Here is a 19,878-nt window from a genome sequence, read left to right as displayed (position 1 = left end):
ACCCAGAGTCTCCAAACATCAGGCCACACCTTGAGTGCTGTGTCCAGTTCTGGGCTGCTCAATTCGAGAGAGATGTTGCAGTAGTGGAAGGTGTCCAGAGAAGGGCAATGAAGCTGGTGAGGGGCCTGGAGCACAGCCCTGTGAGGAGAGGCTGAGGGAGCTGGGGGTGTTTAGCCTGGAGAAGAGGAGGCTCAGGGCAAACCTCATTGCTCTCTACAACTACCTGAAGGGAGGCTGTAGCCAGGTGGGTGTTAGTGTCTTCTGCCAGGCAACGAGCAACAGAACAAGGGGACACAGTCTCCAGTTGTGTCAGGGGAGGTCTAGGCTGGATGTTAGGAGGAAGTTGTTGCCAGAGAGAGTGATTGGCATTGGAATGGGCTGCCCAGGGAGGTGGTGGAGTCACTGTCCCTGGAGGTGTTGAAGAAAAGCCTGGAGGAGGCACTTAGTGCCATGGTCTGGTTGATTGGACAGGGCTGGGTGCTAGGTTGGACTGGATGAGCTTGGAGGTCTCTTCCAACCTGGTTGATTCTATGATTACTCTCAGTGTAAACCCAACCACTGTAAATGAGATTTAACTTGGTATCAGAGAAGACAGAATTGTCTGCTTTACTCTGTGTATGGACAGACAGTAGGAGAGCAGAGGTGGGTGACAGATATACAGAGCTAACTTTTACCACATCTGTTCCTCTGCCCAAGACTGGGCACATAAGAGGAGCAAAACTTCCTTTCCCACCCTTGATACTTCAATCCATTAGGCATATCCTCAAATATTCTGTTTGTTTCTCTCTATTTCTGTTAGTCTGGAGAAGAGGAGGCTCAGAAGGGACCTTATCACTGTTTCAAACTACCTGAAATGAGGTTGTGGCCAGCTGGGGTTTGGTCTCTTCTCTCAGGTACCCAGTGACAGAACAAGGGGATACAGTCTCAAGCTCTGCCAGGGCAGGTTTAGGCTGGATGTTAGGAAGAAGTTCTTTGCAGAAAGAGTGATTGGCATTGGAATGGGCTGCCCAGGGAGGCAGTGGAGTCACCACCCCTGAAAGTGTTTCATAAAAGACTGGATGTGGCACTTGGTGCCGTGGTTTAGTTGATAAGATAATGTTGGCTGATTAGTTGCACCTGATGATCTTGAAGGTCTTTTCCAACCAGTCTGGCTCTGTGATTCTGTGCTGGCCATCCCTTTCTAACAGGCCCTTCTCCTCCACCCGAGCCAAGCAGCTAGGGCAAGCACATGCTGCTGTAACCTGGCTTAGAGGTTCCTATAAGCGTGGGATTTTCCCCTGGGGATATTTGGACAGTTTTATGATGCAAAGGTCTTACTGGAAGAAAGAACTAGCCCTACAAGGTCTGGGAGCCTCGCTGAGAGATGGAAAGTGGTTAGCATATATATAAGATCCAGTATTGGTAGGGGAAGTGAGAAGAATGCAACTAACCATTTTTAATTCACATAACAAGAGGCACTCCTCTGACTCCTTCCCCAAATTGGCTTGTTAAGTATCATTCAGTATGTGCCATTTGTGCTTTATGGGACTAAGAGTCTAAGCCAGTTTCTAGTGAAAGGAACAGTTTTCTCATTAACTGTTAATGGCAATGTTTTAATTAGTCCCAGGGTTCTGGCAGAAAGTTAAGTCCTTCCTTCAATAACCAGCAGTTATAGATGCAGTAAGTGTTAATAACCTAATAGGAAGCAACCTAGGCAGGAGTACATTCCAACACCCAGAAAATGGGTTCCATTTTTGGTGGATTGGTCACACTCTAAACCCAAAAAAGTGGCTGAATTTCAATACAGAGAGTTGAGCTGTTTGCAGCCTCATTGTCTTGTTTCCTATTTCTGTCACATCTGAGGTTTAACATGCTCCCATTTCTCTCACACCTGATGTTATAACATGCTTCCAGATATACACCTTAAAGCTAAAAATGTCACCTGCATTAGGGTTGGGGAGGGGAAGAACTATAGAAAGAGGGAAGCAACAATTCTCAGACTTCTGGGCTCCTCAATTCAAGAGAGATGTTGAGGTGCTGGAACGTGTCCAGAGAAGGGTGATGAAGCTGGTGAGGGGCCTGGAACACAAACCCTATGAGGAGAGGCTGAGGGAGCTGGGGGTGTGCAGCCTGCAGAAGAGGAGGCTCAGGGCAGAGCTCATTGCTGTCTGCAACTCCCTGAAGGGAGGCTGTAGCCAGGTGGGGTTGGTCTCTTCTCCCAGACAACCAGCAGTAGACCAAGGGGACACAGTCTCAAGTTGTGCCAGGAGAAGTATAGGCTGGATGTTAGGAGGAAGTTGTTGGTAGAGAGAGTGATTGGCATTGGAATGGGCTGCCCAGGGAGGTGGTGGAGTCACCATCCCTGGAGGTGTTCAAGGAAAGACTGGATGAGGCACTTGGTGCCATGCTCTGGTTGATTGGCTAGGGCTGGGTGCTAGGTTGGACTGGATGATCTTGGAGGTCTCTTCCAACCTGGTTGATTCTATGATTCTATGACTCTTAGCAGCTGTGCCCAGACACCAAAAGAATAAGCATAAGGAATCAGGTGGACTTTAAATAGCTTTGTTTCTGATACAAGCTTTTCAAGCCATAAATGCACTTCTATAAAGAAGCAACAGAAAGCACAGGAGTTATGTGGGAAAAGGAAAGGCATGAAGTGAGTCCGACACCAGAAGGGACTTAGTGGAAACAGCAGAGGAATAATATCTTATCAAATATTGGTCTAAAGGCCACCTTACCTGGTTTTCTTGTCTTTCAAAAGTAGACTAGCCAGTTACACTGCCCCTCCACATCTCTCTAGCCTCCAGGGGTTTGGTTGGGGTTAACTTTCTCTTAAACAGGGACCAACAAATTGCCATCACTTTAGGGACACAGTAGCCTCTAGGGATTCTGTATCTTGAGGGATAGGGAATTGACACTTTGGTAACAATGCTTTTGGAGCCTTGATTTTCTACTCTAGCTGGGAGTTGGGGGGGAATACTGACATTTTATTTGCTGAAATAGCTGTCTACCTTTAGGAGTTATTTTCTGTACTTTACAGTTCAGGAGGTAAAGCAAAGTTGCACAAAGGAATCTTGAACTTTTGTCAAGGTGAGGAACAAGTCCGATTTTGGTAGTGGGCAGGGCTTTTCTAGTGATCCACTGCAGTTCTGGTAGTGGACAAGGCTTTTCTGGTAATCCACTGCAGTTCTGGCAGTGGGCAAGGGCTTTTCTGGTGATCCACGGCAGTTCCAGCAGTGGACAGGGGTTTTTCTAGTGAACCACTGCAGCTTTGGCAGTGAACAGGGGTTTTCCAGTGATCCACGGCAGTTTCAGCAGTGAACAGGGGCTTTTCTAGTGAACCACTGCAGTTCTGGTAGTGGGCAGGGGGTTTTCTGGTGATCCACTGCAGTTTTACAGCCTCAGAACAGCTGCAACTGAGGGAATTGTGGAACCCATCAGCACAGTGTGAGGATGTACTAACAATACCCCATTTACTGTAGGTTTAGTACAACAGGGAGGAAGAGATCAGGCAATAGTGCCAACTACACAGCTCTAGTGATTTTTTCCCTGGCTTGATTTAGAACAGTTGTATGATAGGCTGATAATGACAGTTATTTTCAACTCAGTCATGCAATGGATGCAGGCTTCTGAGGGGTGCCTTACCGTATTCCAGTTGAAGTCAGAATCTGTGGCTTGATTTTTAGGCAGCTGAGGAAGCAGGGGGAGTTATTTGTTGTGTAAAGCACTCAGCGTAACAACAGGCTTTTTGCTGCCACTCCTCTGAATCGGTGCTTCAAGATCCTTATCACTTGGTAGCCTCAATTCGGTCAAAATTCTCTGCCCACAGCTCTTATCCACACTCCACCTAGAACAAAAGGGAAAATGCAAAGGAGCATGTAACAAAGGCAGAGGAAGAATGCTCAGACATTCCTAGGGATTCAACAGAGTCCCTCGACCTGGCACTCCAAAACAACCCTTAGCACTGTCAGTCCTGCTGCTTGTGTTTTCCTGGTAACCAGTTTATGGTAAAGCAAGAAGTTGGCACATGACTTGGGACATGACAGGAGCCCCATCAAAAGCATCAGGGATCTTCTGCTGCTTTGGCCAGCCTTATTCACAAAATCCCAACAAAAATAACCACACATTCTTTTGCCTGAAGGGTGCCAGCAGCATTTGTAAAAAGGTGGTAACAGAAGATGTATTTCACTGGTACAACTAAATATCATTTTCATAGTAGACATTTATCCTCTTTTGGTTATAATGAATCCATCAGAGTTCAAGTGCTGGGATTTCTTGTTTGCCAATTTATCCAGTTTTTATGAATTAGCCTACCTGAAAGTGGGCACATTAATTTCTAACAGCACCATGCATTTAACAGTCTTTGAACACACAGCATACTGTTGTGTACAGGTACCAGGAGGAAAAAAAGTAGATGAGTTAGGAGTTTTAAAGATGAAACATTTCAGGCTTTAAACTAGCAAGCTCTGTGAGAAGTGGAGTAAGAAATGCCAGGATCTTCCAGATTTTGTCTTCTTGGAGTTTCCAAGGCTAACTGAAAGTACAGTTCCCTGCAGAGAATCATAGAATCAACCAGGTTGGAAGAGACCTCCAAGATCAGCCAGTCCAACCTAGCACCCAGCCTTATCCAGTCAACTAGACCATGGCACCAAGTGATCCAGACACTCTTCAGCATGCAGTCACCTGCTTCCACACAGTGCTAGTATTTTCAATATCTCAAAGATCTTGTGCCTGTCAGGTCTGCTGTAAGAGGGCAGGAGGTTCCCACACTGTCTATACACGGATGTGGACACACACACAACACACATGCTGAGAGCAGTCATTTCCGTAGGAAACTAGGCTTGAAATATTTGCAAGTCAATCAATACAAAGGCAGGCAATTTTCAAACCAGCTGTTAAAAAGCTTGTTAAAAGCCTGCTAAACCCTAGGAACAGGACTGTGTGCTTGTAACAGAGCTGCAGACCATGGCACTCCAACAGCAGCCTCTTGAGTACTGCCAGCATGCAGGAGTTAAATGTCGCAGTATCGCCGTGAACAGACCCAGCAGAAATAAGGCTTCCATCCATTGGGCACTCAGCCTTAATTAAGAGGACACTTTTCAATTAAACTTCAATGGCACCTTTTGAAAACAACTTTTCCCCCTACCATATTCCTTCTGGAAGAAACATCCTGCTCAGCTGTGTTCCCAGCTGTCAGTTTTGTTTTTCCCAGCCTGCTGGCAGCCACAGCTACTCCAGAGAGTAAGTTATGTCAGGCGCTAGGATTTTCTACAGTACACATTACATCACCTTTCCCAAGAAACTTGTCTGAGCAGATCCCCTTTCTTGCTTTCTCCTTTCAGAATGTCCTTCACATCCCTCTTTCAATATTTGCTGGTCTCTCTGTGGAAGCTGAGTTGTTGGCATTTTAAGGGAAGGTTACACAGCTAAAGGGTCACTAATGGAACTATTTTTTCCCCTCCTTATCCCATGCTCCCAGAGAGAACTCTTTAGCATGTGGCATCTTTACAGCAAGGTTTCCCTTCAGAAAGAAAAACAAACTGCAGCATTTATTGCTGGTTTCAAAACAGGACAAGGAGCATAAATTCCCTTGGCCTCTTTAATTCTAGCAGTGAGGAAGTAAGGAGGAGAAAAATGAAAAAAGAAAACAGAACAAAGACAGCAAATCATTCTCTGGTGCAAGTGGAAAGCCAGATCCCTAAATTTTACCCTCATCCCTGATACTTTGATGACTGTATCCCTGATCAAATCGTTCTCTGCTTCTGCCTGCTTCTTTATGAGTTCTCATAAAATTGCCTTGGAAGTCAACAGTCGTTAAGTCTTTCAAAATGTCCTCTAGATAAAAGGTAGCAATTGAAACCTGGTCTGGAGACAAAGGAGGTGCTGGGAACCTGCCCAGTTCAGGCGGTGTAAGAACAAAGTATGTTGAGTCTAGGGACAGGATTTGGAATAAGCTGGGAATGGAGCCTAGGGAAAAAGAAAAGATAAACACTTCCAAATGGAGGCATATAAAGCGACATGGTTTAATGCACATGCTGACCAGTGTGCATGGATGCACACAGGTGTGTGAGCTGGCATGAGAGACAGCTGCTTGCTGTGCTCGACCCAGCTCTTGCACTGTCCCTCACTGCAGCAAGGCAGCCTGTGCACCCAACCAGCACTGTTCAGTTGGAGGGCATCAGCTTAAATGCAGGGTAAGGATGCTTATTTTGACCGAAGCTAAGGCTGCCTAAGAAGTTGGGAGATGTGCACACGCAGCCCAGACAGCAACTGTGTGCTGGGCTGCAGCAAGAGCAGCGTGGGAGCAGGGCAAGGGAGGGGATTCTGCCTCTTTACTCTGCCCTCATCAGACTCCACCTGGGAGTCCTGTGTGCAGTTCTTGAGCCCCCAACACAAGAAGGATATGGAACTGTTGGAGTGAGTCCAGAGGAGGCCACAAAGATGCTCAGAGGGCTGCAGCAGCTCTGCTATGAGGACAGGCTGAAAGAGCTGGGGCTGTGCAGCGTGGAGAAGAGAAGGCTTCGAGGAGACTTTGTAGTAGCCTTCCAGTATCTGAAGAGGCCCTACAGGAAGGTTGGGGAGGGACTATTTACAAGGTCTTGTAACAAGAGGACAAGGAGTAATAGGTTTAAACTGGCAGAGGGGAGATTTAAACTAGATGTTAGGGAGAAGTTCTGTGCAGTGAGGGTGGTGAGACACTGGCACAGGTTGCTCAGGGAGGTTGTGGCTGCTCCCTCCCTGGAGGTGTTCAAGGCCAGGTTGGACGAGGCCTTGAGTGACCTGTTCTAGTGGGAAGTATCCCTGCCTATGGCAGGGGGCTGGAACTGGATGATCCTTGAGGTCCCTTCCAACCTAAACCATTCTATGATTTTATGATCTATTCTATTCGAATGCAGCTGCTGCTTCTAACCACAGTGGCTCTCACACCATCTCCTTCAGCAGTTTGAGTCTTTCCATACAAACAATGGAGAGGAAATCCAATTCCCAGTCTAGGAAAGGAAACACAGTTAAATGACTGCTGTTAGCAAAGGCAAGCATATTATGCCTGCCTGTTTGAGAACCCAACGAGGTTGAACAAAGTCTTTTCATTAGCTGCAGCAGAGTCTTTATTACACTCTCTTTGAATGATCTGGTTAGGATTAAGCATTTCTTGAAAAACACACTGCTTTTACTCCCAAAGCATCTTCCATGGCACTTATTAATGCTTCAGTTTAGCAAAATGCTGAAGGATCTGTGTCATGTTTAAGATGAGATGTAACCAAAGCACCCTGTACCCTGCAGCAGTGCTCTCTGGACCTCTCTTTTTGTAAGGGCTCTGTGAAAAATCAAAAGGGGGAAAAAAAAATGCAAGCAAGCTATTTTGAGCTGGCTTTTAAATTTAGTACAAATAGGTCCTGATCTTTACTGGAAAACTTTTAAAGAAGCCAAAACAACAACAAAAGGAATTAAACCCAACTGTGCTTCCACAGCAAAATCATTTTAGAAACAGCTTAAACTTTCTAGGGTCAATAATCTGGGCAGAAGAGTACAGCCAATGGATAATAAAACAACCAAGCAGTGGGTACCCAGTTAATGTATCAGCTTGCTCTTGATGGTAGATAAACAATGCTAAAAGAAGAGGAAATGCTGAAAGCAGAAGGCAATTCTTCATTTACTATTCAGCTGGGATTACTGCCTAGGAAGTCACTAATACACATTCATAATGAATACTAGAAGTGAGCACAGGCACAAACTTGCCTGTTACTCAAATGAGTGTGACTAGTGATGAATGTTTCTCTTACTAATCTTACTTAGAGCCTGGACTTCAGTCCCAGAAAGGCAAGATTATTTGGGAGGTTCCATTTTCACACTTAATTGCAGAATCAGACACATGGAGCTCTTCCAAAACTTCTCTGTTTTGGTTTCTTGTGAGCAGAGAGAACATCAAAGAGTAACAAAGCCAAAAGCACCTGCTCTGAACTTGGCCTGCCCACTTGCCAATAGTGTGTTGGGTTGGGCATTTCCTTCTCTTTTCTGCAAGGTAGAAAACAAGAGGAGTAAAAAAGGAAAAGTAGCCCAAAGTAGTATTCTGTTCTTGTTCTGGTTGATTTGTTTAGGATTTTCTCACTGGCCTCTGCCAGACCAGGATAGGCTTCAGTGTTTCAGAAACAGAACTGAGATCAGATCAAAAGGGGATATACCAAATTAGTGGCTGCAGTTTGGGTTCCCTGGCATGGCCAGACCCTTCCCATGGCACGGTGTGATGAGCCCCATAGCCCTTTTGACAGAAACCACTCACAAGGCACTTTTCCTGTCTTAGGAGTTTCAGATGAAGAGGCAGCTGCCTCGTGCCAACCAATTGGGAAATGCTAGGCATGAGGTGTGTCTCCTAAAAGGTCTGAATCATGATTGCAATGGCCAAGTCAGATGCCTAAAGTAAGGAGGAGTTTCAATCCAGACTACCCTTCCCCCTTCCTGAAATGCCAAACTTGCTGGTTTTCCCACTTGCCCTTCCAGCTGCCAGGGATTGCTGTTAGAAAGAGATGCAACAGCAATTTCATCTCTAAAGCACCAAAACCCACTGCACTGAGACACTCAGGTAACACTGCTGAGGAGCACTTGGTGTCACATACACAAACCTCATGTAGGATGGGCTGTTACCACTCCTGAAACCAACTGGCTTAGTAACAGAGTGGGAACGGTGGCTTCTACAGAGAAAACACAAACTTGGGACACACAAAGGGACATGAACCAGAAACTTCTGACCATACTTTTTACCCTCAACTTCTATTTTTACCCCTTCCTTTGCTCCTGAAAAAAAAAAAAAACAACACCCAGAAGTGGCACTGCTGATGTTGTGACCACAGATCGTTCGTCAAAGATTTGCCTCCTCCCTTTCTGCATGAGCTAATGGGTCCCAGCAAGCTTTCTGGGGTGCTGAGTCACAAAGAACTGACAGATGAGCTGTGGTATTTATTTTCTTCTGCCTATTTTTTTTTTTTGGTCAAAGCATGGCATTCTCCCCCACCCCCAACCACAGAGGAAGGGGCAATCCAACACAGTGCAGCTGGGAACTCTGAGGATAATATTCACAGGACTTGCAGCTTCCAGGAAAAGCCTTCTATATTTGTGCTCTCTTCTTTTTTTTTGGTACCAGGCATTGCTGGATGTTTACTCAGTGACAAACTGTGTTAAAAGTTGCAACATTCAATCTTTAAACATTAATTACCAAGGCATGATTGCTTCAAAAATCCACTGCCTGAGGCCAGGGCCTAGGAAGTGGAAAATGTAGTTTCAGAAAGAGAGGAGAACAAATGCTGAGCCTTTTAATTGCAGGTTAGTACAAATGACTAACAGTAAAGCAAAAATCATTTGGATGTATTTGTTGCTCTGAATGTGGAATTCAGAACTTAGCAGTGAGTTGACTAGGGTTTGTTTTCCTTCCCCATTGCTCTTTTTTTTGCAAAAGTCAGAGAAACTAGTGAATTTTGGAGAGGTACAGGAAGTACCTGTCCAAAACTTCAGTTAAAATCATTTACTAGGTTGGAAGAAAGAAAAGGCTAAAGAACACATGCAAGGTCATAGAATCATAGAACTGTTGAGGCTGGAATCATAGAATCATAGAATCAACCAGGTTGGAAGAGACCTCCAAGATCATCCAGTCCAACCTAGCACCCAGCCCTAGCCAGTCAACCAGACCATGGCACTAAGTGCCTCATCCAGGCTTTGCTTCAACACCTCCAGGCACAGCGACTCCACCACCTCCCTGGGCAGCCCATTCCAATGCCAATCACTCTCTCTGCCAACAACTTCCTCCTAACATCCAGCCTAGACCTACCCCAGCACAACTTGAGACTGTGTCCCCTTGTTCTGTTGCTGGTTACCTGGGAGAAGAGGCCACCCCCCACCTGGCTACAGCCTCCCTTCAGGTAGTTGTAGACAGCAATGAGATCACCCCTGAGCCTCCTCTTCTCCAGGCTAAATAACTCCAGCTCCCTCAGCCTCTCCTCATAGGGTTTGAGTTCCAGGCCCCTCACCAGCTTTGTTGCCCTTCTCTGGACACCTTCCAGCACCTCAACATCTCTCTTGAATTGAGGAGTCCTGAACTGGACACAGTACTCAAGGTGTGGCCTGAGCAGTGCTGAGTACAGGGGCAGAATAATCTCCCTTGTCCTGCTGGCCACACTGCTCCTGATCCAGGCCAGGGTGCCATTGGCTCTCTTGGCCACCTGGGCACACTGCTGGCTCATCTTCAGCTACTATCTACCAGTACCCCCAGGTCCCTTTCCTCCTGGTTGCTTGACACCTTTGAGATCATCACAGAATCACAGAATTGCTTACATTGGAAAAGACCTTTAAGATCTCTGAGTCCAATCATTAGGTTCACACTGACAAGTCCTCGACTAAACCAAATCCCTCAGCACAACAGCTAATCACTATGGTTGGAAAGGACCACCAGGATCATCCAGTCCAATCTTCATCCCAGCATCCTTACTCAAGTCCAACCACTCAACTAGAGCTCACAATCCTGCCACTACCACTAAACCACATCCCTTAGTACTACATCCATGCATCTTTTAAATACCTTCAGGGTTGGTGACTCCACCACCTCCCTGGTCAGCCTATGCCAGTGCTTGATAACCCTTCCTGTGAAGAACTGTTTCCTAACATCCAACCTGAACCTCTCCTGGCACAACTAGAGGCCATTTCCTTTTGTCCTGTCACTTGTTGCATGTCAGAAGAGACCGACCACTACCTTGCTCCAGCCTCCTTTGAAGAGGCAGCCAGGCGAGAGTCGCAACAGCTGGTGGACAATTACTGTGCTCATTCAGGGGTAAAGACTGCAGTGATTATCAACATCTTTTTCCATCTCCCTCAGTTGTGCTGGATTCTACCTGGAATTACCAACAGCATAACAATGGCTTGGGCCTGTTCCATCACGTGTGGCAACACAAGACTAAATGCTGCTGTGACTCAGCACTGCCGTATTGGGCGTTCCAGCCTGAAGCCAGCACAACCACTGCGACTGCAATAGCATCTTCATCTCCACCCTTCTGGCCCTGCTGCTGGCAGAATGGGGGCAGCCCTTTGCAGGGTATCAGAGGCACTACTTTTCTCACGAGGGTAGTGAACTTGCTCAATCTTGCCTCCCAACACCCCCTACTGTCAGCCATGCCCTGAAGAACATAACTGACTCACAATCTGGTGGACCTGAGGCTTGTTTCTTGTGTGACCATAGGAGAGACCATAAGGGCATAGTCTGTTGTGCTAGTTTGAAGCTAGCTAGAATGTTTTGGTGAGAAGAATTAGATTATAAGCTCTGAAAAGGAAACAATGCTGAGATCTACTTCACTCATAAGCTTGCTGAGATGAATAAGAACAAGAACACAAATGTAGATAACAGAACGCTCTCTTTGGGCTCTGGGGCTGCATGAACTTCCCTCTAACCTAACTTGCTGCCTGACTAATCCATCTGCTTCCTAATATCCCTGGCCAACCCTCCAAGCTCACCTTGAACACAAGGCAAAGTCTGGGGTAAGGTAGAGGGCTGGGAGGAAGGTGGAAGGGTGGTTGAGAGCCCTTCCTGAGCACTCTGGTTTCTGGCAGGGCTGTTGTGTTTCTGTATTACTTTTTAACTTGTATATTTCTGTCTATAGCTTTGTGTATATATATATATATAGTAAATATCTGCTTGTATATTGTGCTAAGCTGTAAATATAGCTCCATTCATTCAATTTCCAACTGGCTGAGTCTAGACTAGGTGATATTCTTAAGTGTAGGGGTGGGGGCCAGGTAACACCCAAACCATCACATCTGTGATGGTCCTAAAGTTGTGGGTTTGCACCAAAGATCAGAGGCCAAAGAGACTCTAAATTGTGACACTCTTCTAATGCTGACATTCTCCAGGAACCTCCAGTTCTGTTGCTGGGTGTGCTCAGAAACACTTCTGACCTCATAGCTTTAAACAGACTGGTGGTGCCTACCTCGCTAGGATTGAGAAATGGTGTGCCACTTCACTACCAGAAGGGCTTGATCCACCAGGTGTATCCACAGCCTGCCTAACCCAGTGTGTTTCATCCTGAGGAGCAGACAGCAGAACAGAAAATGGTGATGATGATAGCACTTGTGTCCCATCTCCTCTCCTCTCTTACTTCTACCTAAAGCTCTGTACTGAAAGCTTTTTCCCTGTGGCCTGGGAGATGCTCTGAGTATGTTCTCTTACTAATTCAGCCTGCACTCTTCTGTTAAATTGGGAATAAAAGACCTTTCCCTCATGGCCATTCTCAGCAGGTCTGTACTGCCAACCCTTGCCCACAGGCCAGATTTTGCAGGCTGGCTCCATGACCACACTGTTAGGAGCAGCTAATAGTTATTATTTTCTGTGCATGGCTTAGTTGTTGGCTTTGGGTTTGGCTTTTCAGTAGGGAATAGGTAAAATACTAACTGGTATCTGCTGCAGGCCAGCAAAGCAGCAAAAACACTACAGTGCCAGAAAAAACTGTTGTGTCCTCTAGGAAGAGGATGGGTGAGAGCCCAAATTATTCTATTGCCTAACCTGGCACAATGCTGAAGCACTGTCCTTCTGGAAAGAAACAGAGCTGGTGTCTGCCACATCTAGCCTGTCTGACTGGAGCAAACCTCATACAGTTGACAATACTCATCTTTCCCCTGAGGAGTACCAATGGATTCATCCCAGAAGAGAGCTCAGATACTGACAGGTGTCTGACATAGTGACCATGGGCAGTGTGAATGATCAGGAAACCCATCTCTGGAGCAAAACAGCAGCTCACCAAGCTAGTATTACCACATCTTTTTAAAGTAGTATCTATTCTACTTTGATGTGGCTCATTAAGTTCAGGAGAGGTATCTCTGCTCAGGTCACTCTATTCAGACAAATGCATCAAGCACAACACTAACCCAAGTGAAACACAGTGCTGTACAGCAGCCTGGAGTTGGTGTGGTCAAGCAAGTAATGATGACCTTTTTATTCCTATTCTTCCCCTGCACACAGTATCCCAGTATCCCAGTATCACCAGGGTTGGAAGAGACCTCACAGATCACACGTTCCAATAACCCAAGAGAAGGCTGCACTTGTAAAGTGGAAGTGTGCAGAAGAATTGGGCTTGCCCTGTCTCACATCCTCCCTTTCTTTGCCAGGTATTCCATGCTCAGTTTCATAGATTCATAGGACCATTTTTGGTTGGAAAAGACCTTCACAATCATCGAGTTCAACCATTCTACCAAGGCTGGTGCTAAACCGTGTCCCTCAGCACTGAATCTGTCTCTTTTCACCACCTTCAGGGACGGGGATTCAACCACCTCCCTGTGGAGCCTGTGACAGCAGTCTTTGAGAACCCTTTCAGTAAAGGAGTCTCTTCTAATATCCAATCTAAACCTCCCCTGGTGCAATTTGAAGCAATTTCCTTTCATCCTATCACTCGTTACTAGGGAGAAGAGACTAACACCCACCTCACTCCAACCTCTGTGCAGGGAATTGTAGAGAGCCAGCAGGTCTCCCCTTAGCCTCCTCTTCTCCAGACTGAACCACAGCAGCTTCTTCAGCTGCTCCACACCAGCCTTGTTCTCCAGACCCTTCACCAGCTTTGTTGCCCTTCTCTAAACCTGCTCCAGCACCTCAATGTCTTTCTTGTAGTGAGGGTTCCAAAACGGAACCCAGTAGTCAAGGTGCAGCCTCACCAGTGCTGAGCACTCTGAGTTCACAGAGGGATACAGTTCTCTTTTATCACACAGGTACAACACAGAGAGCAAGAGAAGTCTCCTACACCTCTGCCCTATTGAGTGTCACTGCTGCCCTATGAAAACCCAGCTGCCAGTGTGTTTTCCTGACCGCCTCTATGATGATTGTCAGAGACAGAAAATATTAATTAAATTTTAATTAATAAATTGAATACCGTGGGGATAATTACAGCTATTTACAGGGAGTGTATGGGATTTGGAGGGCCTACCTTCTGTTGTTTTTGCACTAAGTGTTGCCTCTCCCTCTAAGCTCTAATTAGATGGCTTTTTTTCTTCTTCCTAATAGCCAGTCTCCACATGATGGCTCAGTTAACTCCCATTTTTGTTCCTCATCAGCAGTTCTCCGGCACAGCTGCTACAGAAGGGAGGCAGCACTGTAGTTTGCCTTGCAGGGAGCAGGTGATGAAGAATCCATCAGAAATGGTGTAAACCAACAACATTATTACAAAGAAAAAGAGAGAGAGAAAACCCAAGGGGCTCAGCCCCTACCATTACCTAGCAAGGAGACTGTAAAAGAAACAAAGGACAGGGGCAGAAATAAGAAACAGCAACTATCCAGGCTGCTGCAAGGTTACAAACTTTCCCTCTCTATGCAGCCCTCTTGTCTGGCTGCATGTTCTGCCTTCCTGCATACGCATAAAGCCAAGAGTCATCAACAGCAGATAAGCACCTGGGAAAAAAGCAGCCTGTTCCAGCTCAAATTCAGCCCTGCAGCTTGGAATAGCTTCCCCTGTACTCCTTATTTTCAACCTACACCTTTCCTCCTTTGTGGTAAGACCTTTAAGAAAGTTTTAAATGGACTCAAGGATCTGTATTTTAAACCCAGTTACTTTTAGCCACTCGGTGTATAAAGCAGAAGGGTCATTTCAGGACAGTGTTAAACTAAAGGCACACAGCAAACACACTGTGCCCAGATATCAGGAGTTCATTCCAGCCCGCTTTCCGACTTCATGCCGCTAGATGCAAACTAACAGCGCCTAAGAACCAGCCCAGAACAGAGCTGTTGGGAGTTTGGAGGTTATTTTGGATGCTGGTTTGTTGGCTTGGGTTTTGGCAAAAAGCAATCAACGTGACCAGCAAACAGCCCCCTGCTCTCCCCCAAGCATCCCGCCCTGCCCGAGGGCTGCCACCGAAGGAGCAGAGCGCAGCGGCTGGAGGATGAGGACTGGCAGCAGTGCAGCAGCCAGCAGCTGGCCTGGTGCCTGCCTTCCACTTCCCACCGCAGCAGCAGGAACAGCAGCCAGTTTCTGGCTCCCACTGAGGTGAGATGGGGTAAGGAAAAGGGGGAAAGAAAGGTATTTTGGGGGGAGCCGAATGCAATAAACACTAGTAAGGGAAAATGAGGATACCCCACTGGGCAGTGTGGAAAGCAGGACATCCCCAAAACCCAGCATGGATCCCTGTGGCTTTTGAGGCTGGAAACCATTGCCTAAATTAAGAAAGCTATTCTCCCATCTCAAAAAAGGATACATAAAAGCCAGAATCACTCTTGCAGTAGCCAGAATTATTCTTGCAGTAACCAGAACCACTCTTGCAGTAACCAGAATCACTCTTGCAGTAAAGCCTAACTCATCTGGCTCCTCAAGTGTGCTTGACAGTATTACCCACTGCCCAGGGGTGCTGAGCTGAGGGCTCTCCTGCACCAAGGTGTCTCCCTGCCTTGCACTTTGGCTGTAAGCCTCATATCACAGTGCTAAAACCCTGCTCCAGCTCTGTCTGGTAGGAAAAAGTTTACTGAAAGAGAGGTCAGGCACTGGAACAGGCTGCCCAGGGTGGAGTCACTGTTCCTCTAGGTGTTCAAAAAACGTGTAGACATGGCAGGCTGGGATATGGTTTAATGGGCACAGTGGAGTTGGGTTGATGGTTGAACTCAATGATCTTGGAGGCCTTTTGCAGTTTGAACAATTCTATACCTTTCACAGACACAGGGGTTCCCCCAAAATGGAGCAGTTAAAGCACAGATTCCTCTGTTGGTACTTAGAATTATGCCACCCAGGGTTTGCTTTTCAGCACATGCAGTAACTCACTTGGCTCACACCGATTCACACACAACTACTGACAGGGTGAGAGTGCCCACAGCAGTAGCTGCTGCAAGACATCCTTTAAAACCCTAAATGGTGTCTTTAGATAGTCTTTTCCCCACCTCAACAGCACAACTAATGTTGTAACTAGGAGGTAAAGATCCAGCTGCTTAAAGCTTTTCCTCCTCCCGAGGCTCAGCTGCTTATTCAAGCTGTAACACTTCAGTCTCACCCATTGGTCATCCCTTTGCCAGTTACCCCTGGGTCCAGCCTGGAGCCAGGGAAGGAGAACACAAATTGGGCTGCTGAAAGCCTCTGACGAGGCTGAGACCCCGGAGCAGGGAGGCAGTTTCCAGCCAGGGCTAGGCTGGGCAAGCTGCGGGCAGGCTTGGGCTGCCAGTGCCATCTTCTGGACACATGGGCAAGCTTTATTCACCTTTTTCTTGGGATGAAAGCAACACTGGCAAGTGTCTTCATTTCATTCCCTAGCCTTGCTTTCTGTTTTCCTTCACCCCAGTCTTTTGAATCCACAGTGATGTAACACAACTCAGCAGGGAGAAGACCCAGCACGGCAACAGCACCAACCCAAAACACTGTACCAGGCATCTGTGGAGAAGTATGTACCACAAGCTTGGAAAAATGCTCCCTCCTCCTGGAATTTCCTCTTCTCCAAGCACCTCTGAGAAACAGCCAAGCATGGGAGATGTACAGACAAGACTGTGGCACTTGTCTTAACAGATATCTGTGCATTTTAGGCCTGAAAGGAAGAGCAGTGGCATGCAAGGCACCCTGGTTAGCACTAGTGGCACCTTCTTGGAGGCTCAAAGAGTATTCATTTTAACAAGGACCAGAGAGGGGTCTGTCTGGTCCTGATGTCTGACTGGCTTTCATGGCCATGTGTGAACGCAGATATCTTTAAGGCTTGCCATTTATGTCAAGGGCAGCCATCTTCTCAAAGGAAATTGTTCTCTTTAACATCCAAACCACAAACTGTTGAGTGTGGTTACACCACAGGCATTACTGAGAGCAAGGCTAAACTTAGAGAGGCCACCTCACCCTGAAAGAATCCCAAATTGCATCTCCCCCGGGCAGCAGCTGCAATTCTACCTATGTCTTACAGCTGCAGAGTGGGACTCCACCACTGTTTTCCAAGCAGCTAACAGGATGCATGCACCCTACACAGCCCAAAGCCAGCTCACACAATGAATCTGGGAACAATGTTTAGTGCAGAGAACAGATCCTCACAGAACAGCTGAGACAGCACAACAGGGAGAAACAGGCTAGGAAAAGATGCAAGGCTGGAAAGAAAGGTCTGAGTTGGTAGAAAGCAAGTAGAGGCCAAAAGGAAGAGCTGTGGGAATGATGCAGGCAGAACAGGCAATGATCATGAAATGTGGACCATGATGGAAACTTCAACAGACTAGGGATTATATTCAAGCTGCTGCACTTCTGTACTGAAAATGATACTTGGTTCCAGTTCATGAACTAAGGCACAGCAGCAAGACAGAGTCAGGCTGAAGGAACCACAGGGCAAACTTACTGCAATAAAATAATAGAATCATAGGCTAGTAAGAATCTTTAAAAGTCATCCAGTCCAAACCCCTGCACTCAGCACAGCCATTAGCTCAAGTCCCATGCAAACTGAGCTGGGATGTTTCCAGGGATGGGGCATCTGCCACCTTTCTGGACAACTCGGGCCAGTGTTTCATCACCTGCATTGACAAAAAAAGGTTTCCTTGTATCTGGTCTAAATCTCTCTTTTAGTCTAAAACCATCACCCCTTGTCCTATCAGAAGAGATCCCACTAAAAAGATTATCCCCATCTTCCTTATTTGACTCTTTAAATACTCAAAGGCCACAAGGTCCCCCCAGTGTCTTCTCTAGGCTGAACAGCCCCAACTCTCTCTGCCTGTCCTCATAGGAGAGGTGCTCCAGCCCTCACATCATTTTTGTGTGGACCCACTCCACAGGTCCTGCTTCTCTGGACCAGCTGCAGCAAGGTGCTGTGCTGAGGACTCCAGAGCTAGGGGCAATATATGCCTCCAGAGCAATGGTAGGGGAATGTATTTCAGATATATAAAGTACTTGAAATACCTTTCCATTATATTTGTTTTATATGTCAGGCCTTCCTTTAACATACACGTATCTTAGCAATAAATAATGGCAACCATGTGGTGATGTAAAGCTTTGATATTGTAATGTTACTGTTACAGACCTCAGTTTCAGATGCTGACCCATCTAGGTTGTCAGTTTTTGCATGCACACTCAATTATTCTTCATATATACATGCTGGTACTGGCTGCTTAGGCAGTGGCTTCACTGTATTTGTTTCAATGTAGATGTATTGTAAGTCAAATATGCTATAAACAGGCTAAAATAAGAGGCTATCTTCCATGACAGTGTAATCAGAGTAACTGGTAACAGCAGGTTATATCAGAGCACCTAATATCTACTTTGGCCACTACAACCCCAAGCAGCACTACAGGCTGGGGACTGAGTGGCTGGAAAGCAGCCAGGAAGAAAGGGACCTGGGGGTACTGATAAATAGTAGGCTGAACATGAGGCAGCAGTGTGCCCAGGTGGCCAAGAGAGCCAATGGCATCCTGGCCTGGATCAGGAACAGTGTGGCCGGCAGGACAAGGGAGGTTATTCTGCCCCTGTACTCAGCACTGCTCAGGCCACACCTTGAGTACTGTGTCCAGTTCTGGGCCCCTCAATTCAAGAGAGATGTTGAGGTGCTAGAAGGTGTCCACAGGAGGGCGACAAAGCTGGTGAGGGGCCTGGAGCACAGCCCTGTGAGGAGAGGCTGAGGGAGCTGGGGGTGTGCAGCCTGCAGAAGAGTAGGCTCAGGGATGATCTTATTACTGTCTACAACTACCTGAAGGGAGGCTGTAGCCAGGTGGGGGTGGCCTCTTCTCCCAGGCAACCAGCAACAGAAGAAGGGGACACAGTCTGGAGTTGTGGCAGGGTAGGTCTAGGCTGGATGTTAGGAGGAAGTTCTTCACAGAGAGAGTGATTGGCATTGGAATGGGCTGCCCAGGGAGGTGGTGGAGTCGCTGTCCCTGGAGGTGATCAAGCAAAGCCTGGCTGAGACACTTAGTGCCATGGTCTGGTTGATTGGCTCGGGCTGGGTGCTAGGTTGGACTGGATGATCTTGGAGGTCTCTTCCAACCTGGTTGATTCTATGATTCTATGATTCTACTGCTGTTAAGACTCAGTTCCCATAGTTTTCTAGGAAGGACACAGACAACTCCTGTCTAAAGCAAGTTTCAGAAGGATTTGGGACTCAGAGCTCTGCAAAAAGGGCTTCTTAGATGTGCTTCTCTCCAGCACTGGCACTTGACAATGTTGTATTCTTTGTAACAAAGGGTGTCACTGAAGTACTTCTACTCTATTTGGCTACTGCACTGAGGAAATAGCAAGCTCTCTATTTATAACTATTAAGATTTTCAGTCTCTATTGATTTAAAAAGCATCTTCAACATGCAAGCAGCTGTTTAATGCATTTTGACCCAAAAGCAGGGCATTTGCATTAGTATTCCCACTGGAACATTTGTCTTTTCATGTCCATGCATTAAGGGCCTGTTTAAAATCTGTCCATGTCCGTAAGCTCTCTGGGGAGCTTTCCCTGAATATTCAATGCTAGTCCACAGTGTGTAACAAAAGAGGGAGGGAGGACAAAAAGGAAAAAAAAGAGGCAGAGAAGAGTGTTTATGCATAAAGTCCAACAGCCTTTTCACTTAAGCATACAGAGACACAAAAGCACCTCTGCTACAGAGCCTGGCAGCTTCACAGAAGAGATCTGACAGCATGTGCAGTGTTTTGAGTTAACTAACTTACAATAAGGGCAGAAGGCATCTGAGCTCCAGATGCACTCATTCAGGCAGCCAGGGCCATAAATAAAACAGAAAAGAATGCTCTGACTCTAACATGGGGTAGTCAGAGATGTGCTGAAGGCCCAGCAGATGGGTTTTGCTGTCTCAGTTTTTACCTGTGTAACAAAATAAATGTGTGAAGCTCATTACTGGTCCTTTCAATTCAAGACTTTTGCATTTGCTCCCATATGCTCCAATATAGACACAGCCAATTTAACCAGTGAGCAAAATCCTGCCCTCCCAGGGAAGCTGATGGCAAAACTCCCC

At 46.6% G+C, this 19,878-nt stretch overlaps 1 protein-coding gene across 1 annotated transcript in view; it reads right to left on the bottom strand.

Annotated features, from left to right (window-relative positions):
- The window catches only part of LOC135189355 (cytochrome c oxidase assembly factor 1 homolog), a 72,628-nt gene that overhangs the window by 31,602 nt on the left and 21,148 nt on the right, over window positions 1-19,878 (bottom strand). The window contains exon 2 of the mRNA XM_064169611.1: window positions 3,625-3,826. The gene's annotated coding sequence lies outside the window, so the exon portion shown is untranslated. The remainder of the gene's footprint in view (window positions 1-3,624; window positions 3,827-19,878) is intronic.

Source organism: Pogoniulus pusillus, chromosome 32, assembly GCF_015220805.1.
Source record: "Pogoniulus pusillus isolate bPogPus1 chromosome 32, bPogPus1.pri, whole genome shotgun sequence".
NCBI lineage: Eukaryota > Metazoa > Chordata > Aves > Piciformes > Lybiidae > Pogoniulus > Pogoniulus pusillus.
This window is presented reverse-complemented; position numbering and strand designations above follow the sequence as displayed.